The following is a 25,886-nucleotide window of genomic DNA, read 5'->3' as shown; positions in this document are numbered from 1 at the left end:
ATGTTAGCGAATTCCGTTTGGCAAAAGTAATGTAGGTCAAATATGGAGCGCAAAAATGGCATCGGTGGTCTTCGATAATGGGGTTAACTCATAAGCGGAAATCGATGGAGGCCCTTTTGCATGCTCTGGCTGGGTATAAAGCTAATCGTTAGAGCATGCTAGAATGAAGTGCACCTAATTATGCTCGAAATACATCGCCGTTCAAAAAAAATGATACAAACGAATGTATCTCTCTTGTGATTTGGGCTATCATATGAAATTCAATCCACGTGGTATTTTTTTACCTGTATCTCACGGAAAAGCCGTCGAACAATGCCGTCGCTCATGGTGCAGCATTATATTTGGAGCAATCAATCGCAATTGACCTCGAAATACCTTTCAACCTTTCTCACTCACAAACGGTTTTTATATGTTGAAATCAAATGCACATAATTTAACTCAATGTTCGACGAGATATGGACGTTGCAAGAAAATTTTGGGAATGTATTCTGTTCTAAATTTGTTCAACAATTCAAAATAACAACGCAAATCACTGTCGATACAAGATCTCTTTCGAATTGAATCTACAATATTCATGAATGTTCATGTTGTTCTGATGATACTATTGTGGTACTCCCGTTTCTCTAACGTTTGTTACAAAAAAAAAACTAAACGAATACGAATATTGTAATTCACAATTAGATTCGAAGTAGGTTTCTATTTTGAAGTTCCATGCATTCTGTGGTAATATTCTGATTTCCTTTGGATTTAGTGACACATTTAGCATGGAATCTGGCTAGGATTAAGAAGAGACACGAATTTTAAAAGATGTAGCATGTATAAGAAGCATGTAACGGGTATTTCAATAGGGACGCTACAAAAGTAGAAATACAAAAGTTAAAATTTACTACCGAAATTCGGAGTCAATGGCCTCTACTTTAGGAGAACCAAATCAGTCTCTCACACGTCGTTCTCAAGTGTCTTTTCGTGGCGAATTTCGCGAAAAGATCTTGGCCTACATCCTTACAAGATAGAATTGATGCAAGAATTGAAGCCGCTTGACCACCAGAAGCGTCGTATGTTCGTGAATTGGGCTGAGTAACAATTTGAAAATGATCCGGATTTTCATCGAAAAATAATCTTTAGCGATGAGGCTCATTTCGGGCTGAATGGCTTCGTCAACAAGCAAAATATGCGTTATTGGTCAGTACTCCATGAGTCACCATTGCATCCCGAAAAAATAGTGCGGTTTATGGTCCGGCGGCGTCATTGGGCCGTATTTCTTCCGTGATGATCAAGAGCGGCACGATACTGTGAATGGGAATCGCTACCGCCGAATATTTTTGGCCCGAATTGGATGATATGGATTTGGACAAAAGGTGATTTCAACAGGACGGCGCCACAAGCCACACAGCGATTCTAACAAGCGATTTATTGAAAACCAAGTTTGGTGAGCGTGTTATCTCACGAAATGGTCCAGTCAATTGGCCGCATCGTTCCTACGATTTGACGCCGTTTCCTATTTCCTGTGGAGCTACGTCAAGTCTATGGTCTATGCCAACAAGCCAACGACGATTCTCCGTAGCCACATTGGTTGCGCGTTCGCTTAGTAAGCGATCGATCGTGAGTTCAAAACACAGGGCCCCCATTGACCATCTTTGTGTTGTTACAGAATAACTACGTCCACGCAACAATCATCAGCGATGGAGATCGATCCACGGTCGAAATAAGATCGATTCATCCATACAACTGCTCTGCTCTGCAAGAAACATCGGGCTGCTTTTCTATAAATAACTCAACAATGGATCAACGACTGTCTCCGCTGTCCAGTCCTAACTGGATAATGGAAGAACAGATAGAAAACTAGGCTACTGTGTAAATTTGTACCATTTGCAATGGTATAGAAGGGGATACTCTAACGCCGAAAAATGGCAACTGTGTAATGTGCTAATTATAGATATGATAAATATGTGACATGTACACGATTAAAATTCGGCTCTGTTACAGCTAAAATGCTAAAGAGCCTAAAATAAAAACAAAAGGGATAAAAAAAACCGTTTTTGTTTTATTTAAAAAAAAATTGTACCGCTCTTAAAGAAAAACCCTTTATAAAACGCCTTGGATTCGTTAAAAAACATGATTTGGGTACCGCATGAATTGGAAGAAATTCATTACGCTTTATCTCGATGTTTGAGATATGCATCTCAAACGCAATTAGTTCAATCTTTTTTCGAAGCGAATAATTATTGGCGAGGAAAAATGGATTGTTTACAATAATGTTAATCGAAAACGATCATGGTCCAAGCATGATGATCCACCACAAACCACTTCGAAAGCTGATATTCAGCAAAAGAAGATTTTGCTTCCAATTTTGTTATGGAAAGGAGTGCGAATTACCGAAACTTGCACAATGAGTGAAAATGGTTTGCTGCTCCCAAGCGTCATTCAGCGTGTCCTTTGTGCAATTTCGCTGGTTCAGGTCAATCACGGAGAGCAACTACGAAATGTACAGTGTACCCAAGCTCAAACTCAAGCTCTATTTTGAATTGGAAAGGAGTGATATTTGTTGAGCCTTGGATCAATACGGAAGTCTCGTTAACCGTAAGGGTGCCATCTTCCACCAGGATAACGCCAGACCACACACACATCTTTGGTCACCCGCTTAAAATTAATGGAGCTTGGTTGGGAATTAACGTTACTTCCACCATATAGCCCTGACCTTGCACCATCAGATTTCTATTTGTTTCGATCTTTGCAGAACTACTTGAATAGTACAACTTTCAATGATGATGAAACTGTGGAATCGCACTTGAATCAGTTTTTTGTACAAGCGTGGAATTATGAAGCTGCCAGAAAGATGGAAAAATGTCATCGAACAAAATGGAAATTGTATAATTGATTATTCTATGCACAAAAATAGATATTGTATTGGGTTGGGGAAAAAGAAATGTCGTATATTGTCAATATATGACAACATTTAAACATATCTTGTGTTGTACTTATCGCATCGGGTCATACTCTACGGCTATTTAAGAACGACAATCTGTGCTACAAGTGTTGTGATTGTCCTTTTCAGTCTCAAGTTATAGCGCGTCAAAAATGGAGTCCACCAAGCAAGAAATTCGCCATATTTAACGTTTTTACTACCTGCGAGGTAAAACTGCAACGAAGGTGACCGAAAAAAAATCGTGTAGTTTATGGATCCGATACTGTAACGATTCGCATAGGACAGCGTTGGTTTGGCCGATTTCGTTTTGGTATAGTGACTGTCGAAGATACACCCCGAACTGGTAGGCCAATCGTCGTGGAAACCGATAAAATCGTTGAAATCATCCAAGCAGACCGGCATGTGAGCACTCGCTCGATTGGCCAGGAACTGGACATAGACCATAAAACCGTTTGGAACCATTTGCAGAAGATTGGATTCCAAAAAAAGCTGGATGTATGGGAAAGCCCGGAAGTAAAATATACGTGTTTTGAGTTTTAGGTTACATTAGCATCATTTTCTTAGTTCAAAAACAAAATCCAGATATCTTACCGATCGATTACGTTTTGCGTTAGATCGCCAATATTGCACAGGAAACAACTCGATTTCAACTATCTATCTATATTTTACTGCCGCGATCGAGACTCAATGATTGCTCATTGAGTGAAAAACGAATGATTTTACAGAGACACTCGCTGACTCAAGCAAAAGTTTCCTATTTGATTCTCTCACCATTTAACGTCATTCCGAGAGGCAAATGAGGGAATGCAAAATTCTCTGAGAATAGATGAGCGGAATCAAGACAGTATTTTTCCGTTCAAATCAGGAATGAACTTTGCGAAGATGATGGTGAATATTTCTGTCTCAAATAAAGTGAGGCATGAACGGAGAATAGAATGGTGAGTTTTATCTGTGAATGAGTGTTGTTGAACGAATTTCGATGCGATTTTGCCCATACCTGACTATCAGTCCCATTGCTCAACGTTTTTTCTAATGAAACGCTCAACGTCAGTCCCACCGGGCTTAAGCAACTTTGCATACTTGAAATCTAAAAAAACTCCTTTTTGAAAATAAGTTTTTTTCTAAAATTTTTACAAGAAAGTTAACTTATAAACAATAAGACCTATAAAATTTTGATCGAAAAAAGGAATATAGGAACTTATTTCAATTTTCAAAATATTTAAAAAATGAAATTTACACTAAAATATTATTTTAAAAATTTAAGCTGATTTTTTTCAAAAACGCATTTTTAAATTCTCAGAAAAATATAAGCTCCTGGATCGAACATCGCCTCCGACCGTCGATTCCGCCTAATACTAATATAGATGTAATCTAAATATATTAATATTAATATAGAGGGAGGCGATCTGGCGTAGTGGTAACATCCATACCTCTCACGCTCAAGGTCACGAGTTCAATTCTCACTCCCGCCATTCTTCCAAAAATGAAAGTAAAAGTGACGAACCAACCAAAATGTGTTGAAAGTCACTAATAATAGAGGAAAAAAGAATTAATATAGATGTAATAAAGCCTTGTAAAATCTATTTTCAGGGAAATAAACTCAGCAAACTTCGGCTGAAAATCTCCTAATGAAGAAAATATGAAATATTACGCACAAAAAATATTCAATTAACGTTTGTATTAGAAAGATGGACTAATTTCGGTTGACGATAGAAAAAAAACAAAATACAATTTAATGGACAAAATTTTCTTAAAATCATACGTTTATTGGACCTTCTACAAACAGAAATCGACGTCCTTATCAGTAAAACTACGTCTAATACTTTGTTCGTACTGGCAGTTTCTCCCCAAAGCACGAAGCAGTTGGTCATCGTGAGGCATCATTGATTTTTATAATGAAATTCAACCATTGTTCGTTTGTAAGTCTTTTCATAATCAAATGGCAATGAAAACTACACAACTTTACTTTTGATACATGGCACAAATCACACTTGATTTGTCAAAAAAAATGCACCGAAAACCCCAACAGCAAAAAAAATCACCCATTACATTTTTTAGTCACAAAAGTTTTTTTCTAGACCTATAAATGAACCATGGTCAGTTCCAAATGCTAACTTCTTCCACCATTTCAGTGGAGAGTAGATCAAACGAGAATATATTTAAAAATGCTGAAATTATAAAAGTATAAAAGTTACATACATCTGTTTGCTACGTATATATTCATTTATTCTTCAAGATTTCATGGCATGAATTACGGGGCTAGTAACAAGTGAAACCATGTGCATTCTACCTACATTTTTTTCGCTCCCACTCAACCCAAAACAGTTTCATTCACGCACGCATTACGTTTCCCTTTTCGGTTGATTGATTCTCACATTGTTGGTCCGGACATATCCATTTACCGTATGTCAATCTTCCGTTTCCATATTGTTGTTCCATTAGCTGTCGTATTATTATGGACCCTCGCACACCTATAGTATCGGTAACTAACGATACAAATACTGTGTGAGATTCTGAAGATCCATGGTTGTTATGGAGATAGCTTCGGAGGTCTGTGATATCCCACATTCATAAAATATTCTCGATGTGTTTTAATGATAATCATTTATTATTAATTTACTCACTACTTCTCTACAAATTGGTTTCCATTTGTTGTTTTATTTATAATTATTATTACAGCTTCCTTACTAGTTTATGTCAATATTATTTAAAATAAATAATTTAAACAGTAAGAAAGGAAAACATCATTTTTCTGGCTCTGTGTCTCTGTCATCCGTATAAATCAATATAACATTCCCTAGGCTTTCGCTTATTTACTGTGTTATTTTCCTGCTTTGACGGGGCTTAATATGATACTGCATACTGGCGCTTTTCATTTGAATTACATACTTTGCTTGCTTTTCCGCCACGTTGCGCCAAAGTGTCCCTAATTAAACTCTTTCTCTCTCTCTCTCCATTTGTGTGGTGTATAAAATCCTGCGTTCACATTACACAACAAAAAAATTCCCTCCATCTGGACACTATCCTAGTGACAATGGCGAACAACGTGGCAGTAATATTAATCTGATCCACCATTAACGAGACAGCCAACAGTTATATACGTATGGATATGAAAAAATAGAAACCGATCAACTGAAAGAACGTAATGACATTAAATCCTCTATCTCTCGTTTTTGTTTGCATTTAGTTCTGCCATGCTTAGTTCGATTGTTGGGTTGATTTGATGTTTTGCGGTGTCCTTACTTTAATTTTTTCCCTCTATTCTGTGTTTTACATTCCTCGTCTTCCAACCTTGTGACCACATTCTGGCGCGGTGTCAATATGTTAGCGAATTCCGTTTGGCAAAAGTAATGTAGGTCAAATATGGAGCGCAAAAATGGCATCGGTGGTCTTCGATAATGGGGTTAACTCATAAGCGGAAATCGATGGAGGCCCTTTTGCATGCTCTGGCTGGGTATAAAGCTAATCGTTAGAGCATGCTAGAATGAAGTGCACCTAATTATGCTCGAAATACATCGCCGTTCAAAAAAAATGATACAAACGAATGTATCTCTCTTGTGATTTGGGCTATCATATGAAATTCAATCCACGTGGTATTTTTTTACCTGTATCTCACGGAAAAGCCGTCGAACAATGCCGTCGCTCATGGTGCAGCATTATATTTGGAGCAATCAATCGCAATTGACCTCGAAATACCTTTCAACCTTTCTCACTCACAAACGGTTTTTATATGTTGAAATCAAATGCACATAATTTAACTCAATGTTCGACGAGATATGGACGTTGCAAGAAAATTTTGGGAATGTATTCTGTTCTAAATTTGTTCAACAATTCAAAATAACAACGCAAATCACTGTCGATACAAGATCTCTTTCGAATTGAATCTACAATATTCATGAATGTTCATGTTGTTCTGATGATACTATTGTGGTACTCCCGTTTCTCTAACGTTTGTTACAAAAAAAAAACTAAACGAATACGAATATTGTAATTCACAATTAGATTCGAAGTAGGTTTCTATTTTGAAGTTCCATGCATTCTGTGGTAATATTCTGATTTCCTTTGGATTTAGTGACACATTTAGCATGGAATCTGGCTAGGATTAAGAAGAGACACGAATTTTAAAAGATGTAGCATGTATAAGAAGCATGTAACGGGTATTTCAATAGGGACGCTACAAAAGTAGAAATACAAAAGTTAAAATTTACTACCGAAATTCGGAGTCAATGGCCTCTACTTTAGGAGAACCAAATCAGTCTCTCACACGTCGTTCTCAAGTGTCTTTTCGTGGCGAATTTCGCGAAAAGATCTTGGCCTACATCCTTACAAGATAGAATTGATGCAAGAATTGAAGCCGCTTGACCACCAGAAGCGTCGTATGTTCGTGAATTGGGCTGAGTAACAATTTGAAAATGATCCGGATTTTCATCGAAAAATAATCTTTAGCGATGAGGCTCATTTCGGGCTGAATGGCTTCGTCAACAAGCAAAATATGCGTTATTGGTCAGTACTCCATGAGTCACCATTGCATCCCGAAAAAATAGTGCGGTTTATGGTCCGGCGGCGTCATTGGGCCGTATTTCTTCCGTGATGATCAAGAGCGGCACGATACTGTGAATGGGAATCGCTACCGCCGAATATTTTTGGCCCGAATTGGATGATATGGATTTGGACAAAAGGTGATTTCAACAGGACGGCGCCACAAGCCACACAGCGATTCTAACAAGCGATTTATTGAAAACCAAGTTTGGTGAGCGTGTTATCTCACGAAATGGTCCAGTCAATTGGCCGCATCGTTCCTACGATTTGACGCCGTTTCCTATTTCCTGTGGAGCTACGTCAAGTCTATGGTCTATGCCAACAAGCCAACGACGATTCTCCGTAGCCACATTGGTTGCGCGTTCGCTTAGTAAGCGATCGATCGTGAGTTCAAAACACAGGGCCCCCATTGACCATCTTTGTGTTGTTACAGAATAACTACGTCCACGCAACAATCATCAGCGATGGAGATCGATCCACGGTCGAAATAAGATCGATTCATCCATACAACTGCTCTGCTCTGCAAGAAACATCGGGCTGCTTTTCTATAAATAACTCAACAATGGATCAACGACTGTCTCCGCTGTCCAGTCCTAACTGGATAATGGAAGAACAGATAGAAAACTAGGCTACTGTGTAAATTTGTACCATTTGCAATGGTATAGAAGGGGATACTCTAACGCCGAAAAATGGCAACTGTGTAATGTGCTAATTATAGATATGATAAATATGTGACATGTACACGATTAAAATTCGGCTCTGTTACAGCTAAAATGCTAAAGAGCCTAAAATAAAAACAAAAGGGATAAAAAAAACCGTTTTTGTTTTATTTAAAAAAAAATTGTACCGCTCTTAAAGAAAAACCCTTTATAAAACGCCTTGGATTCGTTAAAAAACATGATTTGGGTACCGCATGAATTGGAAGAAATTCATTACGCTTTATCTCGATGTTTGAGATATGCATCTCAAACGCAATTAGTTCAATCTTTTTTCGAAGCGAATAATTATTGGCGAGGAAAAATGGATTGTTTACAATAATGTTAATCGAAAACGATCATGGTCCAAGCATGATGATCCACCACAAACCACTTCGAAAGCTGATATTCAGCAAAAGAAGATTTTGCTTCCAATTTTGTTATGGAAAGGAGTGCGAATTACCGAAACTTGCACAATGAGTGAAAATGGTTTGCTGCTCCCAAGCGTCATTCAGCGTGTCCTTTGTGCAATTTCGCTGGTTCAGGTCAATCACGGAGAGCAACTACGAAATGTACAGTGTACCCAAGCTCAAACTCAAGCTCTATTTTGAATTGGAAAGGAGTGATATTTGTTGAGCCTTGGATCAATACGGAAGTCTCGTTAACCGTAAGGGTGCCATCTTCCACCAGGATAACGCCAGACCACACACACATCTTTGGTCACCCGCTTAAAATTAATGGAGCTTGGTTGGGAATTAACGTTACTTCCACCATATAGCCCTGACCTTGCACCATCAGATTTCTATTTGTTTCGATCTTTGCAGAACTACTTGAATAGTACAACTTTCAATGATGATGAAACTGTGGAATCGCACTTGAATCAGTTTTTTGTACAAGCGTGGAATTATGAAGCTGCCAGAAAGATGGAAAAATGTCATCGAACAAAATGGAAATTGTATAATTGATTATTCTATGCACAAAAATAGATATTGTATTGGGTTGGGGAAAAAGAAATGTCGTATATTGTCAATATATGACAACATTTAAACATATCTTGTGTTGTACTTATCGCATCGGGTCATACTCTACGGCTATTTAAGAACGACAATCTGTGCTACAAGTGTTGTGATTGTCCTTTTCAGTCTCAAGTTATAGCGCGTCAAAAATGGAGTCCACCAAGCAAGAAATTCGCCATATTTAACGTTTTTACTACCTGCGAGGTAAAACTGCAACGAAGGTGACCGAAAAAAAATCGTGTAGTTTATGGATCCGATACTGTAACGATTCGCATAGGACAGCGTTGGTTTGGCCGATTTCGTTTTGGTATAGTGACTGTCGAAGATACACCCCGAACTGGTAGGCCAATCGTCGTGGAAACCGATAAAATCGTTGAAATCATCCAAGCAGACCGGCATGTGAGCACTCGCTCGATTGGCCAGGAACTGGACATAGACCATAAAACCGTTTGGAACCATTTGCAGAAGATTGGATTCCAAAAAAAGCTGGATGTATGGGTTCCACACGAGTTTACGCAAAAAAAAACTTTTAGACCGAATCAACGCCTGCGATGCACTGCTGAAACGGAACGAACTCGACCCATTTTTGAAGAAGAGTGTGACTGGTGATGAAAAGTGGATATATGGAGGGGAGGATAATGAAGTTGCCTTCTAAATGGCAACAAGTTTGCGAACAAAACGGCGCATATTTGTCTTAAATTGGATAATTTTAAGTATGTTAAATAAAGCGTTAAATTTCGATCAGAAATACGACATTTCCTTTTACTCCAACCATTATTATTAAATTAGTTGTCTTCTGTGTTGCTAATTTGCCATATATTATAGAAAAGCAGTTGCGTCGGATGTTTAAATCAAAGGAAATCCTGAGACTTGAATTTTGTGTGTTTTGACTTCTGTGGTACATGAATAAATTTGAAGCAAAATAGTGCGCAAAATATTGTAGTGCTAGGTTTTACAAACCGTTTGGCAATACTGCTGGTGTTTGACATATAAATTAGATTAAGGGAGTGTCGTTTCTCAAGGAGAGTGTCTCAAAATCAGCCTTTAGACGATGCCAGTCAGCGCTCTAGTTGAAGTAAAGGGTGTGTCACATCAAATTGCATCACGGAAAAAACGCTGTAGAAATTTAATTTTTAGGAATTATATCTTCAGCTTTGGTTTTATAATCAGATAAGAGTGTATATATCACGTTGGCCATGCTTCACTGTCAATTTTTCGTAAATTGTCGTCGAACGAAAAAGAGCGTCGTGAATTAATCTTGTACACTCATTTCGAGAATCCGGAATTGTCACATCGGGACATCGGTAAGATGCTGGGAATCGTCCAATCCACGGTCAGCAGAGTACTAAAACGATACTTCGAGAACCTAACCATCGACCGGAAGGTGAAGAACGGCAAAAATGGATGCTCCGTCAGTGAAAAAGATCACAAGCGCGTAGTTAAGCAGTTTAGACGTGATCCGAGAAGTTCGGTCCGGGATGTCGCCAATAAACTGAATTTGTCAAGTTCATTCGTCCAGCGGACCAAGCAGCGGGAGGGCCTGCGTACATACAAGGTTCAGAAGGCTCCTAACCGCGACGAAAGGCAAAACATGGTGGGGAAGACGCGAGCCCGGAAGCTGTACACCGAAATGCTGACGAAGCCGCATTGCCTGGTAATGGACGACGAAACCTACGTCAAAGCGGACTTTCGTCAGCTGCCGGGCTTGTTGTTCTTCTCCGCAGAGGACAAATTCAGCGTTCCGGAGGAGATTCGCAAGCAGAAACTATCCAAGTTTGTCAAAAAGTACATGGTGTGGCAAGCGATCTGCTCTTGCGGAAAGCGGAGCGCCCCCTTCGTGATGACCGGCACGGTAAACGGGCAGGTTTACCTTAAGGAGTGCCTACAGAAGCGCTTACTACCATTATTGAAGCAGCACGAGGGCCCGACCATCTTCTGGCCGGATCTCGCTTCGTGCCACTATTCAAAGGACGTGTTGGAGTGGTATGAAGCCAACGGGGTCACCTTCGTGCCAAAGGAAATGAACCCGCCCAACGCGCCGGAGCTTCGCCCAATAGAGAAATATTGGGCGATTATGAAGCAGGCCCTCCGGAAGAACCCAAAAGTTGTCAAATCGGAGGCGGACTTCAAGAGAAAATGGATTTCTGTTAAAAAAGAACTACAACCTGACGTTGTACAGAACCTTATGGACGGGGTAAAGAGGAAGGTGCGAGCATACGGGCTTGGGCTCGAAGTATGATTAAAAAGAAAATGCCAAAAGTTGTTTAATAGTTTTTATTTTACTGTCTAAAATTTTCAAAAGGATCGGTCTACTGGGCGAATTTCTACAGCGTTTTTTCCGTGATGCAATTTGATGTGACACACCCTTTATCCATTGAATAGAGAACAGACACTCTGTTCAAGTTAGAGGCCAATTACTTGTTCGATACTGGTACAAGTAACTTGAACAGTAACAAGTAACTAGGAACAACACAAAATGTTGGCTGGAACCCAACATCAATAGACAGCAGCATCAATATTGATATCGTTGGATTGGATAGTGTACGTATGGGATTTATATTTTTGAAATGTCGTGGGGAAAGATAAGCTGCTTCATTAAAAGTCGCAAACTGTATGTGAAAATATATTACATAAACAAAAGTTTATGTAATAATTTGATGCGCACAAAATATGTGCAATTTTTCATATACTCTTTTTGGAAAACACACAGGTTCACGCAATAGGCCAAACAATGAATTGAAAGCAACGAAAAAACTTTTTTCTCAACATACCCTCACTATAAAATTTTATGTTTACTTAATCCATGAATCACCCGAGCTTCCCCCAGATTTTTTCTGATAATTGGAAAGTATATGATATGTATATGAAGTTTTGCTTTTAAAACTTTTAAAAATCTAATTTAATTTTTCAACCCAAAATTGAGAATACATTAACAAAATAAACCCTGCGTTACACGCATTTTGTTCATAAAGACAAATCGTTTTATTTTCCTTACAAGCATTCTCGTTATATTTATCCATCCCGCCCAGCGCAAATCAGTTCAGCTGCACTCGTTCGTTCGCAAACAATTTGCCCGCAAACACTTCGTTCTCAAACAGTTCGTTCCCAAACAGTTCACTCTCACTCAGTTCTTTCCCATACAGTTCACTCGCAAACAGTTCGTTCACAAACAGTTCACTCTCCAACAGTTCACTCGCAAACCGTTCTTACGGAATCAGTTCGTTCACAAACCGTTCGCTCGCATTCAGTTCGGGGGGAGAACTATCGTTCTTTGAAAACCGCTCGTTCACTCTTTTCGGCGAACTAGTTCTTTCGTACCGTTCGTGAACGGTTTGCCCATCTCTAATGTGAATGCTACCATATGATTTTCATGGGAGAATATTTGACATTTCATCCCTTTACGTTGACTTCACGATGACAGGACGGTGTATGCGTAGCGCACTTTATGATTTTGCACGCGAGTACAGGGGGGTTAAAAATGCACTGTTCAGTGAAAGACTGTCCGAATACGAGTAATATTTATTTGCGTAATAATTGCGTAAGCTTCCATCGCTTTCCCTCGAATGCGTTCATACAAATGCACTGTGCCGGTTTTCGTGGAGACGACAAACTTATTCCGAGCAAGGGTTCTCGTGTCTGTGGAGTAGCATTGTTTCAGCTCAACCGAAAAGGGAACATGGTGAAACTTCTAAACCCCTTTCCAATAATTAGGCCGATTGTCAAATAATCGGCCTAATTACCAATATGTAGCGCAGATGATTTTGCCGCTATATTCAAAACTAAGTGGATTTCATACGGGAAGATGCTGATCCATGGAGTGATGACAACATCGCAGAATCTGAGTGCGGAATTCCGAAAGTTTTCAATAGTCATGCAAAATTCTACCCTTCGGTCCAGGGAAAAGTCAAAACACCAAAATGTTTTGCCAAAATCAAAGGTAGTTTTTCTGTTTGTATGATACAATTTTGATACATTCAGAATATTCTAATTACAAATTGCATGAAATGTGAAAATATGTTCATTTAAGTATTGTTCATTGAATCTGATTTTTATTGTCTTTTATACGAACTCGAATTGAATAAATGTTGTAATTTGTGTAGTTCATATTTTTGTTTTAACGAAAGAAAAATATTTTTGTAGCATCCGGGAACACATGAAAAATAATAAATTTTGGCGGGAAGTGAAATTGAATCGTAAATGGGTTTAATTTATATCAATTATACTGAAATTTCAGTTCCTGCCAAAATATCAGCTATATCTTCATGATTATGAACGCTAGCATCAATTGATGCATTTGCATTTTTATTGATTTTGATTCATTTTGCCTTTGATGAAAATACTTTATCTATGTAGTAGATCATTATAAGAAGAGTAACACGTTTTTCCTCTCCTGATTATTGGATCTCTTTTGACATTTCTATTGGATACTTTCTAACAACCAATTCGATTCTATCCGCATGAATCAGACCTTAAGGGCATCTACACACTAGGCAACCTAAGTTGGAAAGCAACTTAACGAATAGGTCATAGCATGTGTAATCAAATGGGAGCAAACACACTAGGCACCTAGCAACTTAGGACGAACCAACTTTTTTGATTCAACCTAGCATGTCGAGTCGCGCGCGAATTGTGCCGGCAACCTTTTCGTTCAATTGCTGTTGACATTTTATTTTCTGCGTTCGTTGAGTTTCTATCTTGGATGCCAGGTGATGTTTTCAGATGTTTTCACATGGTACGAAAAAATGTCTTCAAATGTCTTCACAATCATATTGAAGAAAACTAAAATTCATTACTTCATTTTGAGCAATGCTTGATAGATTATTTATAATAATTGTTATATATAGAGCATTCATTTAACGTATCTTGAGGTTTTAAAGATTATTCCATCAATGTGAACAAATATACATTGCGCAACCACGAACTAAATTTTATGACTTGATGACTTGATGAACCGTTAGTTGAGTGAATATCGCCCCAATTCTTCCTCAAAAACGAACTGTGATAAATATTCTATGAAGGTGGGCTATACGAAGATTTAAATGCCAAAAAATAGAATGGATAACTGAAATGGAAAATTTGTTTATTTCAGTTTCAGTTTTGGCTAATTATTGTGAAAGTTTTATTTTCTAATTTCGCTCATGTTAAGAAAAATCTCATGTAAAGTTGTTTATTTGAGAAACGTTTTTCATAAATTGCTCCACATATGATTTATTTCAGTAGTTGAAGAAACGGCATCGCTGCTAGCGATTATGCAGTTTCTGATGACAGATGAAAACTTAACGATTTCATCACATTTGAGTTGTCTCAATTTGCAGAGCAGAATTGGAGATGCGATTGGCATCGCCGATACAGATCGGGCTGCGCCGACACAGATCGGGTTGCAGTTGCCTAGAGGAGATGGACATCATCATGCGAATAAGTGAGTCAAGACCGGCCGTGTCGGAACAGCAAACTGTGACACAGAAACAAAGACTGAGAGTGACGGAGAATGAAATTTTTCCGGTGAAGCGGAACGTCGCGGTTGTCATGGACGACGGGACGTATTTAACGCTGGATGGTAAAGACTGACAGAGATCCAAGTTCCCAAAGAAGGTGCTTCTGTGACTAATGGCGGGTTTACATTCGGGAGATCTATAGCTATAGATGGATTTATTCACGTGAAAATAGGTGTAAACGGGTGAGAATAAATATGATACACTTATTCGAGGTATATATAACTTGAATAAATTCAGCATATGTAAACGCTTGTGAATTTCTCACTGGTGAGAAATCACTTATGTTGGATGCAGTTCTACTTCAGGTGAATAAATTCACCGAAAATATGAATATATTCATTATAGAAGTTCACCTAGTGTAAACGGTTGATGCGATTTCTATAAATCTCATCATATTTCTTCACATGAATATATCACTAGTCTAAACCTACCCTAACAATCAGCGAAAAGGGTATGTCAAAGCCGCTCTTCTTCTTCTCGAGACATGCGGTGAACGGGGAGATTAATGGCACAAAGTGCCTGTTGGAAGTTGCTTCTTCCATCCAAAAATATCATCCGGACAAAGATGTGCTTCTTTAACCGGACCTGGTCTCCGTCCATTATGCGAAGAAGTCGCTGGAGGAGATGAACCGCTTGAAGATAGATATTGGGCCTGGTCACGAGCATCACTTCACGGTGAAAATGAAATGATTTTTATGCAAGGTTACATACACTTCAACTCTTTTCCACCGTGAAGTGACGTTTGTGATCAGGCCCATTGTTCCGAAATCCGTCAACCCCCCGAACGTTTGTCCCACCGAATATTTATGGGCAAACCTGAAGCGGAGGGTCTAATCAAACAATTTAGTGGCAAAAAAAAGAAGGAACTGATAAATGAAGCTAAGGAAGAACTGGAAGGTACAACACCCTAACAAATACCTTTTCCACAACAATGGCGAACCAATAGCCAACTGCCGGAAGACCGCGACAGGGCGCCGAATTATTTTAGTAATATGGTCAATAAAATTATGTTTTATAAGAAATTTATCCCATTAAATTATCTTTTGTAGTTTTATTTTATAGTCATCCGAAAATTGACTATTTTTCAATGCAAGCCTCTCATATAGTCGGTGTTAAGTCAGATCGGACCATGTGACTTTTTTATGATTTCGAGAAAAACGAGGTTGAAGTTTAGTGCTGTAAGCGGTTTTCGTTGATCATTCAAAACAATTTCGACACGTTATTCCTGCTGTATGCGTGATTTACCGAATCTGATAAATGTGACATGTAGCTTACGAAATGCTCAACCTAAAGCAATCAATAACTCGAAATTTTTAATTTAGCGAATTTGTCCCTTCTGGCTTAACACCGACCATATACAACAAGAATCTCATTCTCTATATAGGATACCGGACATGGATCATCCTGCACACAGGAGAGCGGACATTGCACCAAAATGAATACTTCTCCCGAATGTAACTGGAGCTCTTTCCGAAGTGCAAATGCGGTACCATCTATGGAATTTATCCTAGAATCAAATCATGAACGTTATTCACTCATTTGATAGCCATCCAACTTAGAAACCCACACTGACCTGTTCAAAATCAAACCCGAGTCTGCAAAAGGCCTTTTTTTGTTTTGTTAACCGGCAGTGTTCAAGTGAGCAATTGTCCAATCGTGACTTTTGATATCTGCATTAATTTACTATGTGCACCTACCTGTACACCCACTGCACCTTTGGCAGATGACCCTACCGGTTAACAGGTTATTCCCCTAGTATTATCATTACACCAATGCCATTTGCACTGTTCTTTTTCTCGAGAGAAACCTCATAAAGTTAACACCGCGCTCAATCTCGTTTTTCTATCAGATTATACGAGTATGTACTCAATGTGTATGTGTCCGTGTTAGTTTTCCTCTGGATACCCACCGATGTATCCACCTGTGTGTTCTGAATGCATGGATGGATGGATGAATGGGGGGTGAAAGGGTGTAAAATGTATGTAATTTCTCTATGTATGATTGCAATAATGTTGTGACGCTAACGTTTGTTGTTGTTTTTTCCCTATTAAATATTTATTATCCTTTAAAAAGTGCCTGTATGTGACATGATTTCCACGCTTAGTTTTTTATATATCAACAATATAGGATTACACAGTTTCATCTCGTATTACCCACTAACACTGCGACGGGTACTATACTCTTATTTCATCCAGCTAACTATTATAAGTTACTAACGTTATTGTTAATTTGTTTGATAATGACATTTTATCGTCGCAGATCCCTATAGGCCATACTTGCCGTTCAGAATTTCCCCTCGCCGCACAGAGCCACCCGGCTAGCCCGCGCTAAGACTCACTACACAACTACAAAAGGGGAAAACTAGTTCATCCGAAACATTGCCAGTAGAGCTGAAACGACAAAAATGATGAAGAAAGAAATTGGTCGTTCATTTTATCCTTTGCCAGCTACGCGAGCCATGTTTCCTCCCTCTCTTGTTGCTTTTCCGTATTTTTTTTTTGTTCTTTCGAGATCTGTTTCTGGAATTCCCTTTCCAGCAGAGGGCCACCTCATAAACAACTAACTGATGTATATGCCTCGAGCATGAACTAAAAACCGCACTCGGTTTCCTATCTGTCTGCCTCCCCACCCCCATCTTCACCGGTTTCCTTCGAGTGCTGTGTAGCGTGTCATATCTTTCGCCGGTGCTCCTCATCAACTCCTCTACAGCAGCAACAGAGACAGTAAATAGCATTCAGTGGCATATTTCCATACTCATAAACGCAGTACTATTAGTGTTAGTAGCAGTAGTAGTACTGACAAAAAGCTCTGACTCACGACTCTCTGAGTCTATCGTTTGTTTTCTCTCTACAAATATATGTTCGAAAGCTTATATAAAATGTCCAGACTGTGTTTCGGTTAGGTGATTTTCCTTCTTTTATTGCTGTCTCATAGTATCTTCTTTTTTTACCTAGTTGAAACATTTTCTTTATTCATGTGAAAAAGCAAGTAAAATTCGTCCTTTGTTGGCGGTTCGCTGTGAGTATCCTCGGCTCTTCTCTGTGTACCACACTAGCTGCCGACCGAAATCTGCCGATGGTTGTTGTGTGTCTGTGCGGAAAATGGAAGAGACAGGAAAGACAAAAAGGGAACATTAGATAACAAATAAGACAAATTACTATCGTATATGGAATAAATAATGTGAAGTAGACGTTATATTTTGCCTTATGTAGAATACGATACAGATATTAAGAAGCTCGAACAAATAGCAAATGTTCAAATATATATTTTTGATATATTTTAATATATTTTGATTATTTTGACTACCTATCATGTAGCTTGAAGATACTTCAGGAAATTTGGGGGAGATTTGTCGCCAAATGGGATCGTTTATGAAGCGAATCATCGTTCAATCCCAGGACGCTCCATTGATTCTCTTTTAATTTTGCTTCTTTCAAAAATAGAGAGAAATAAACTTTATACTAATAACAAAAAAATCAATCAAATATTTCGCGATAAACATAATGCAATGGTCATCCTTCTAAACTCGAGTCGAACGCGAATAATCGGTTTCCTACCCTAATCATACAGAAAAATGTTCATACATATTAGTATAACACTATATGGTCGGTGTTAAGTCAGAGGAGATCAAGTCGCAAAATGAAAAATTTCAAGTTCTTGATTGCATTAGGTTAAACATTTCGTAAGTTACATTCCACATTTATCAGATTTAGAAAATCACGGATACAGCACGAATAACTTATCGAAATTGTTTTGAATGCTCAATGAAAACCCCTCATCCCCCACCAAACTTCAAACTTGTTTTCCTAGAAATCATAAAAAAAATACATGGTTCGGTCTGACTTAACACATTGCGGACCGCTCACGAGATTTCTCGTTTTTCGCGTTCCGTCTGTGAGGCTGGGCGCAAATTGAAAAGCGTATAGCGCTCGTAAGCTAACACGAGACGACAAACACGACTCAGATGTACCACAAACGAAGCGTGGCGGTGCGCATATTGAGTCGCAGTTTGGCGTAAATGCCGTGCCACTCGCATATAATGTCTGATTCACACAGGGTTTCGCGATATATTTATTTACTAATACAGCCACCCGACCGGCACAACCATACAGCCAGACTCACGGCGTTATATGAATGTTCACCAATCCGCCACCATAGCCAGCACGACAAACACGAAAAACTGTGGTGCAACCAGAGCGTCACGCGAATCGTGCCGCACGAGCGCTGCACCATCTCGCGTCTCCGCGCCAATTTGCGCCGTTCTATCTGTTTTCATTAGCCACAAAAACAGGCGCTATATCGCGCCAAGCTACTCGCGCTATACGCGTCTCAATTTGCGCCTGGCCTTACGGATGGATCACGAAATAGCCCGTGTTTTCTACACTTGAAGGTTAAATTCTTGGTTTGCCAAGAATCTAACAAGGCTCGCTTTCATCTCATCCACATCGAAGATAACGATCTCATTCGTGGAATTCGAACAAATGAAGCGTTCAAGTTTGCCCCAAAATGTGCGGTCCTTAATATGTTAACACCGACCATATATAATAGTTCGGCTCCTTTAAACCTATGTAACTGAGCCTGTAGAAATGATCAATTAAGAAAAAAAGTTGATGGGTCTGAGGCTAGGGGCACGGAAGGAGTCTTGACATAGGACTGTGATTGTGTGCAGTAATTGCATTTAAATTGAGTTTTTTATTGTTCAAAATCTGTTCTTTTTTCTCTTGCCCTGGAAAACCCGTTTCCTGTATGTACTTGTATTCTTTAAACGAGTTAGAGACATAACGTGGTAGAATTCGGTACCGAATTCTGTTCAAAAATGTACACAAAAATACCATTAAAGCGGTTCCCGGAATAAATCGCCACAGAAAACGACTGCAACAGAAACCACCGCTTATAAAATGTGTAGTAGGCTATAAATATTGTGGCGCGGTATTGTATTTCAAAACAAGAATTAACCGGGCAAACGTATCGCCCCAGGCAAACGTAACGCCCCGGGCAGACGTATACCGTCCGACGCTCGCTAGAGCTCGGTCGGACATTGCTAAAGGATCGTATCCTATGTTTCAAACTAACCGGGCAATCAGTGGATCCCAGGTTTGCGTGCGAGACACCGCCGCTTCCGACGGCGGGTCGGCGGTGGACTCGGATTGCGTCATCTTGGCGGCATGGGCCGCCTCGATTCCTTATCCTCGCCAAATGGGGACTTCGTCCCCATTACATTGTCCTCAGAATAAATTTCGAAAAACGAGAACAAGAGAATAAATTTATAATAGAAATGTGAGGCACATGATGTTTTTCCCGCGCCAAATATTTCTAGCCTACTACACTTTTTCTAAGCGGTTGTTTCTGTTGCAGTTGTTTACTGTGGCGATTTATTCCGGTCACCCATTAAAGCCATTACTACCCTTTTCTTTTGTTTATTCAATCATGCAGAAGAAAACAAAGAGTCATCATGTATCATTTTTAAACACAAGTCTAAATATTTAAGACCTAAATTAATATAACCCTGAGTCAAATCAATCTATGACTACAAAAATATATCATAGATAAAAATAGCATAATCTCTCTTTACCACGTTGTCCGGAACATTGTTTGTAATAACTTTATAGCCCTGTAAGATCGCTACTACTCAAGCTATCATAATCTGATTTACGTGGGTATACCCTTTCGATCTTCTAGATCAGCAGCCATTTAAATTCATTTATTGCATTTTTAACATAACCAAACAACATACTCGATATGACATCCAGGACCACATTTACAAAAATTGTTAGTAGTGAGACCTACACGATAAAAACATAAATTGAGCACAAATTGATTGGACAACATACAGTATAATATAAAATGAATGCCTATTATCGGTAAATGGAGAATAATTCATTTCACGCATCAACTCACATTATGTGCTAACGCCCGAATTTAGGCAAAAAGTTTGCTCGTTGCGTCGGGGAGGAAGCGAGTGGATAGTGCAATCGAAAGAAAACATACCCAATTAAATCGTCAAATTGTTGACTTTCTTTTTAATATATTCACTGTTTATGTTTCAAGCAAAAAAAAATATGGATAAATTTCCTGTCTAATGATAAATAACACAACATATGTCGACATTTTGAGTAATATGCGCTTGAAAACTCTTAATAAATCGTTACATTTTTCGTAGAATGACCCCCCTATATAGAAATCAAAAACATAATCATATGTAAAAAAATTATGCAATGAACATCAACATCAATACGTTGAGCCCCGAATAATTCTTGCTACGTTTTCCATTCAGCCTGCAACAAAATAGTTCGAATATAATTCAAATATAAAATAGTCACGTATCGTAAAACATAAAAAAAAACAATTTTTCTAAATATTTCCATATTTTATAGTTTTCAGTTCCAGTGATCAACATTTTGACGTAGGACTACGTCTTACATTAAGGGTGCCAAATCAGAAAACACGTTTTTATGAAATAAAGTTAACGTTAATAAACTATTGACGTAGGATTACGTCTTTCGGGAACATATTAGGGTACACATTGAAAATCGAAAGTCGAGCACATCATGAATATTGTCCAATTTCAAACGCTTATTGCTCAGTCATTCCATGATGGATTGGTGAATTTTTTGCATCAATCGATTTCGGCACTTCATAACAATTTTTTATATTGGATAAAATAATATATGTCATGAAACTAACTATCGAACAATTGAGAAATCTCAACCCCTATCCTAACGGAAATATCCACGTCTAATTGGTCGAAAATGATGACACATGCGGCGATTCCCTGACAGAGACATCAAAACCAAGCTGCCTGGGAGAAATCGACATTGCAAATACAGGAAGTAAGGTGAGTTTTGATTCCCACCGATATGGGTTCCATAATAGAGACATCAAAAACAAGGTGCCCGAGGAAAATCGGCATTGCAAATATATGCAAGTCGGGGGCAACTTTATATTGCAAGTAGGGTGAGTGACACGATTAATTCTAGCAAATAAAATTTAAATTTGAAAATTTATTGTTGGTTGCTCGTGAAATTTCATATCAATGACCGATCGTGTATTGTGAAAAGTTTCGCACAAGTGTAATTGTAAAATTGTTGGCAGCAGTTGTGTTAAAAAAGACTCGATATATGAAATGATTTATTTCAATTTTCATAAATAAAAACCAAGGTATGTTCTCGCTCGAGAACGGATCGTTTGGTTTGAGCTGTCTGTTTTGTTGCGTTCATTTTCACACAAAGAAAGTTCATGCGGCGAGAGAAGATTGGAAAACTGAAGGAATATTTGAAAAAGAGATTCCCCATATACTTTACATATAGTATTAGGTGTTGTTAGTCCAATTAAAATTCGCATTGAGTTGAATAAACACTCGGAAAGTAAAAATCATTGAAAAATTACCTTTTCCATTTCAAATATGTTTTCTCTATATTAAAGTAACATGTTTTTACTGATGAGAAAAACTGATAATTGTGTTCGGTATTGGTAATTGTCTTAAATTACATTGGTGAGTTTTTTTTTCTTTATTTCATCCATACATAACACAGGAGGCATCCGTCTAGGGCCACTGAGGCATCTTCTATCTGATATGTACCACACAACGACTGTTTACCATACTCCTGTCATCATCACTCGGTAAACACTGGTGGAGTGAACAAACAATACCCAACAACCAAACAAAATTGCCCTTTTCAGGGCCACCAAATCATTATCAAAGAGTTTAACGATGTAATTCTTCAAACATATCCAAAATCAACAAAGAGTCTAACGGAATCCTACGTCAACTATGCGGTCGTGTCTTGGACACAACCCTCCTGTGACTTTTTTTTTGCTGCGAACGGATTTTAAATATTTGCATACTAATCGAATCGAATCGAAAATCGAATTCGAATTCGAATCGGAAATTTTCTAAGATTGGTTTGATATACTATACATTATAATCCCATAGTCTGTATATTGTTTAAATTGATGAAAATTGGAAGCATTCCCATTTCCCCATACATTTGTTCTGTCCATTTGTGTGCTTTCTCGAACAGAGCTGTCAATAACGGGCAACTTATGCAGCCGCTAGAATAGAAACAAAGAAGGGGGACAGCGAAACGATAATATTTGCGAAGCAAACTCCACCCTTGCATAGTAAGTAAGCTGTCGCTAGCGTATAAAATTGAAATTTTATTGCATTGCATTGCCTCTCCTCTGAGGAAAATTCTCAGAATCTTTCTCTGCCCGAAACAACAAAGGTCGCTTATTCTGCTCGTTTTGTGTTTTATGTTTTACCTCGAGCTGTGAACGCTAGCGAATATTTCACTTGAAGTGCATCTGCATTGCAATTAACAAAACCATCCGAGCCATGCCAAAGCAGGCGAAAAAAGAGAAGAATTGACCAAAGAACGATTCTTTGGTACCGATTTATTCAGTGAATCGATTCCTGGGACGTGGAACGGAATCCTACTCACGACAACTCTTGGGACAGTTCCAACGTTCCAAATGAAAATGATGCATTCAGGAAAAAAATCCCATTACTAACGATTCGACTGCTATTCGAAATCGCTATTCGATTAATCGCAATCACATTCCTTACGTTTCATGGTCATCAAACTCTATGTAGTATCCCGAATTGGCAAGGTGTGCTAGAGTCTATCTTTCAGCTCCTTGCAGTAGTGTGTACTGGTGTACAAAGCAAAGCGTATTCGGTCGGTTAACACTCCTATACTCGCGCATTAGTCTGTCGGGCCGAGAAATCAATAATCCGTTCATTTCTCAGAAAATATCAAAGCTACGACTTTGCGATTTTCTCTAGCTTCATTATTCGTCGTCCGTCATCGTTTAGCGTATCGCATGTGTCGGTACAAAGGGGACGTATGCCACTTTTTTAGCACTTTCGGTCTCACACACCGACGCGAATGTAGGAGTAACTTTTTTGGACAAGTGTCTTTTTTATATCATCTTTTTATGCCCCATCTAAAAAAGGCATTAATTCTTAGTTTACCAAGAAAACAGAGACAGAGAATATTAGAAATATGCAAACTTTATATTCCAGAACCTTTATGGTCTGGTAATTATCTAGAAGGTCGTTATACATTCTTCTCTTCGATAAAAGACCCGAAAAACACGCAACAACTGCATGAAGTGTAAAAAATATGTTTGTTTCGAGCATTCAGTTATGCTATGTTCTGATTCTTACTCCTATGAAATTACAATCAATTAATACGTTTTTGTGTTATTTTATAGCTCTTTATACTACTATGAATTATATTCAGTTGCTTACTTTTAATTAAAAACACTAAAAACAGGAAGTGGGTTATATCTGTGGTATAACCGCAAGGGTAACGTAGGACTATCGTTGATTCAGTGATCATTTGTTTTTAGTTGCATCTGAATCAATTCTGAATGAATGAATAAACGAATATTTGGGGGACTTCGAAAACGAGAGCGTTACGTTGAAGGCACAATATCAGATCAGGTCAGGTCAGGTCAGGGCAGGTAATAAGCGCATCAGCGCTTTCATGATGAACGAAGTCAGCTTCACCAGAACAGCGACAACATGCTCCAATCGCTGTTCAATTATAACTGAGTGGATTTCCGAGCGTCGCGCGCTTATATACCGATTGGTGATTCCAATAGCCTGTTTTGAAAGCAATTTTAAGGCAATTGAAACAAGATTTTGGATGAAAAAGCAACAAGTATATAACGCGTAGACAATTAATCTTTCGAATGAAGTGTTTATCATACCATTTCGGTCAGTTGTTTAAGAGCTATTAACGCTCAAAATCTCGGTCTCCGGCGTCACGCTTTCGTTTTCAAAACTTTGATTTTACACTCCGGTATAGAAATGAAAGACGTAGTCCTACGTCAAAAATTCGAATTTCGTTATTTGTGTTGGAGTATCAAAAATTACTCTATTTTGAGGAGGTTGAATTAGATGGCTATTAAAACATAATAAAGACGAAGAAAACATATTTTTCGGAGTTTTTTCATTCAATCATACCTTCTTCTTCAAATAAATGCCAATAAAACCTGAAAAATACACAATGGTAACATTGTGTAACAATTTTCGGTCTGTGACACCATACCCGAGTATACGTGTTATGATTTTGCACGCGAGTACAGGAGGGTTAAAGAATATATTATTAAAATAATAATGTTAATGAATTAATGTTATGTTTTAATATTGATTTTATCTTGAAAAAAAAGGTTTATCTTGTGATAATGAGAAATTTTTGTTTTTTTGTTCAAATACCCGGTATCTGGTCGGATAAGCCAAATAACGGGCTAGTTACCGGATATCCGTATTATCTCTAAATACGTACCTCGTAAAAACACGTTAATTGGGAAATCCACGTAAAAAAACCGCGTTAATTCGATAATTTAAAACACGTTAATTGGAAAATCCGCGTAAAAAACCCGCGTTAATTCGAAAATTTGCGTAAAAAAAACGCGTTAATTGGAAAATCCGCGTAAAATACCAGGTCATCGAATATCAACGTGAGAATCGCGATAGAATTCGGCACTAATTTCCGTCATGCACTAATTACTGTCATATGATTTGAGGGAACATGAGGGAGAAATATGAGCTGAGGGATAGATGTGATATTGCTCCGGTTTCCTTAAAACCGCGAAATTGAAAAATCTGCACAAAAAATACCTTGCAAAAAACGGCGATAATAAACTACACCCAGGTTTCATTTTCATTTGAAATTCCTTCAATTTTCTGTGTCAGAAAACGTGGCTTCTCTCTAGCCGCTATGGTCGTATGCACTTGGTCCTTTCTGACTGCATACTATTTAGGATTGAGCTATCTTTAGAAAAAGGTCGATCTTGACGAAGCGATTTTCTAACGCGGTAGGGATCGATCCACTGATAAAAATCGGTTTCAACGTATCGATCTTTGAAAAACCGAATTAATTCTTAAAATTTTTTTTTTTTTGAATAAACATTTCATACTTCTATTCAAACATCAATAGCATTTTATTTTGATCATCAGTAGTGTTCTTTATGTCACATTTGAAAGCTCAAAAAATTGTATTTTCCAGGTCATTTATCTTGTACCGTCATTGAACCGTCCCATTTAATCCAACCGTGTCATACGTCTGACACTTAGTCGAAATCTTGATAGATGTCCCAGTTCTAGAAAAGAACGTTCCGGCTAGACCTTATGTCACCATCCGATTTTGTCACAATTTTCACTGTCAGCCTAATGAATGTGATTGTGTAAATATGACTTGTGACC

General features: G+C 38.3%; 1 protein-coding gene across 3 annotated transcripts in view; it reads right to left on the bottom strand.

The window, feature by feature from the left end:
• Positions 1-5,511: 5,511 nt before the first annotated feature.
• Positions 5,512-25,886, bottom strand: part of LOC129764852 (SRSF protein kinase 3) — a 31,266-nt gene continuing 10,891 nt past the window's right edge. For all 3 annotated transcript variants that reach the window (XM_055764381.1, XM_055764382.1, XM_055764383.1), the window contains exon 3: positions 5,512-17,761. The gene's annotated coding sequence lies outside the window, so the exon portion shown is untranslated. The remainder of the gene's footprint in view (positions 17,762-25,886) is intronic.

Source organism: Toxorhynchites rutilus, chromosome 2 (genome assembly GCF_029784135.1).
Source record: "Toxorhynchites rutilus septentrionalis strain SRP chromosome 2, ASM2978413v1, whole genome shotgun sequence".
In the NCBI taxonomy this organism is placed as follows: Eukaryota; Metazoa; Arthropoda; class Insecta; order Diptera; family Culicidae; genus Toxorhynchites; species Toxorhynchites rutilus.
Note: the sequence above shows the minus strand (reverse complement) of the source record. Positions and strands in the feature narration are given on the sequence as shown.